Raw genomic sequence first — 3312 nt, 5'->3', positions numbered from 1 at the left:
TTTTTTTATTTTCCGCAAATTAAATTATTATTTTTTTAATTTTCTATTTTTGTTTATTTATTTTGTTCAGAAATTTTCTTTTATTTGACATTTAAATCAATGAACTATTGATTTGATTTTTCGATTTTCTTTATGTATGACATATAAGAGAATGAGAAATTAATTGAATTTTTTAATAATTCTGCTTTCAGTTATTATAATACGTTTTAAGGCGTAAAAAAGTTCAAAAAAATGACAAAGCACTAAACAGTCAACATATATAAATTTTTTGTTGGTGATTTCAGATCCTATGTATATAAGGATAAAATGATTTTTTACTTACACATTTAATTTTCTTTTTATGTTCCTAATGGATGAATTTTAAATGCATGAGCAATTTTCTAGAACTCCCTTTTTTTAATCACAAAATTTTTATAATAAATTCTGTATTTCTTGATCCTTTATGAAGATATTTCTTTTTAGTTTTTATTCGCGTCAGAAAATGCAAAATTTCTTTTCACTTAAAGAGGAAATACACGTCTTAAGGAAACAGCAATGTTAAACGAATGTTGGAATATTGAATTACATAGATACATATGTATATCGATATATCACTCCCGAATTTGCTTTATTTCGCGATTTTACACCATCTTTTTAATTTTTCACTTAAAATTTTATTTTATTTTTGCGACAGCTTCTTTTTTATCATAAATGCCAAAAATGCATTTGATTAAATAAAGAAATCAAAACAAAATTTCATTTGAAATTCTTTTCAAATTAATTATAAAAGTAAATGTTTAAAAAAGCGTTAAAACTTTAGCGTTTGCATAAATTTGATTAAAACAATATTATTATTAACATTTATTTTTAATATGAAAAATATTTTCACTCACTTTTTATTTATTTTCCGCAAATTAAATTATTATTTCTTTATTTCTATTTTTGTTTATTTATTTTGTTCAGAAATTTTCTTTTATTTGACACTTAAATCAATGAACTATTGATTTGATTTTTCGATTTTCTTTATATATGACATATAAGGGAATGAGGAATTGATCAAAAAAATGACAAACCACTTAACAGTCAACATATATAGATTTTTTTTGGTAAGGATATATTCATGTTTGCTTTAATGGAAAAAATTTGCTGCAATTAGTTTTAAGATCACTTTTAATTTTAATAAAATTGTATTTCACTTGCACCTTCATTTCTCACTGTTTAATTTTTCTCTAAAGTCCTTTATAAATGTTTTTTTTTTTAATAAATTTATAAATTATTTACAAGATTTTTGATTTTTTGAAGTTTTTCAATTTTCTAATAGCTTTTTGTTAAAATTTTATTTAGCTTCTTTTTATTTTAACTCGCGTTAAAAAAATTCGAAATCTGTGTAATTTAAATTATTTGACCGTGATTTCAAATCCTATGAATATAAGGATAAAATCACTCTTTATTTACACATTTAATTTTCTTTTTATGTTCCTAATGGATGAATTTGAAATGCATGAGCAATTTTCTAGAACTTCCTTTTTTCATAACGCAATTTTTATAATAAATTCTGTATTTCTTCATCCATGTTACTTTTTCAATAGTATTATGAAAATATTTCTTTTTTAATTTTTATTCGCGTCAGAAAATGCAAAATTTCTTTTCACTTAAAGAGGAAATACACGTCTTAAGGAAACAGCAATATTAAACGAATGTTGGAATATTGAATTACATAGATACATATGTATGTATATCGGTATATCACTTCCGAATTTGCTTTATTTCGCGATTTTTTAATTTTTCACTTAAAATTCAATTTTATTTTTGCGACAGCAATTTTTTTTATCACAAATGCCAAAAATGCATTTGATTAAATAAAGAAATCAAAATAAAATTTCCTATGAAATTCTTTTAAAATTAATTATAAAAGTAAGCGTTTTAAAAAAGCGTTTAAAATTTTAGCGTTTGCATAATTTTGATAAAAAAATATTATTATTAACATTTATTTTTAATATGAAAAATATTTTCACTCACTTTTTATTTATTTTCCGCAAATTAAATTATTATTTCTTTATTTCTATTTTTGTTTATTTATTTTGTTCAAAAATTTTCTTTTATTTGACATTTAAATCAATGAAGTATTGATTTGATTTTTCGATTTTCTTTATGTATGACATATAAGGGAATGAGAAATTGATTGAATTTTTTAATAATTCTGCTTTCAGTTATTATAATACGATTTAAGGCGTAAAAAATTAAAAAAAAATGACAAAGCACTAAACAGTCAACAGGTATAGATTTTTTTTGTTAAGGATATAGTCATGTTTGCTTTAATAGAAAAAAATTTGCTGCAATTAGTTTTAAGATCACTTTTAATTTTAATAAAATTGTATTTCACTTAAACCTTCATTTCTCATTGTTTAATTTTTCTCTAAAGTCCTTTATAAATATTTTTTTTGTTGAATAAATTTGTAAATTATTTAGAAGATTTTAGATTTTTTGAAGTTTTTCAATTGTCTAATAGGTTTTTGTTAAAATTTTATTTAGCTTCTTTTTATTTTCACTCGCGTTAAAAAATTCGAAACCAAAGGACTGTGTTATTTTAATTATTTTACGGTCTTTTCAGATCCTATGGATATAGGGATAAAATTTACTTACACTTTTTATTTGTACAAATTCATATAATATTCAATTAATTATCTCACTTAAGTCTTTTAGTTACACATTCAATTTTCTTTTTATGTTCCTAATGGATGAATTTGAAATGCATGAGCAATTTTCTAGAACTTCCTTTTTTTCATCACACAATTTTTATAATAAATTCTGTATTTCTTGATCCTTTTTACTTTTGCAATAGTATTATGAAGATATTTCTTTTTAGTTTTTATTCGCGTCAGAAAATGCATAATTTCTTTTCACTTAAAGGGGAAATACACGTCTTAAGGAAACAGCAATGTTAAACGAATGTTGGAATATTGAATTACATATATACATATATGTATGTATATCGGTATATCCGAATTTGCTTTATTTCACGATTTTACACCATCATTTTTGATTTTTCTCTTAAAATTTTATGTTATTTCTGCGACATCAACTTTTTTATCATAAATGCGAAGAATGCATTTGATTAAATAAAGAAATCAAAATAAAATTTCCTATGAAATTCTTTTAAAATTAATTATAAAATTAAGCGTTTAAAAAAAGCGTTAAAACTTTAGCGTTTGCATAATTTTGATTAAAAAATATTATTATTAACATTTATTTTTAATATGAAAAATATTTTCACTCACTTTTTTTATTTTCCGCAAATTAAATTATTATTTTTTTAATTTTCTATTTTTGTTT

The 3312-nt window shown here is 21.5% G+C and overlaps 1 long non-coding RNA gene across 1 annotated transcript in view; it reads right to left on the bottom strand.

Moving 5' to 3' along the window:
- LOC124419833 overlaps positions 1 to 1800 on the bottom strand; it is a 7118-nt gene extending 5318 nt beyond the window's left edge. The window contains exon 1 of the long non-coding RNA XR_006940836.1: positions 323 to 1800. This is a non-coding gene — a long non-coding RNA (uncharacterized LOC124419833). The remainder of the gene's footprint in view (positions 1 to 322) is intronic.
- Between the last annotated feature and the right edge of the window lie 1512 nt (positions 1801 to 3312).

This window comes from Lucilia cuprina, chromosome 4, assembly GCF_022045245.1.
Source record: "Lucilia cuprina isolate Lc7/37 chromosome 4, ASM2204524v1, whole genome shotgun sequence".
Taxonomy (NCBI): domain Eukaryota; kingdom Metazoa; phylum Arthropoda; class Insecta; order Diptera; family Calliphoridae; genus Lucilia; species Lucilia cuprina.
This window is presented reverse-complemented; position numbering and strand designations above follow the sequence as displayed.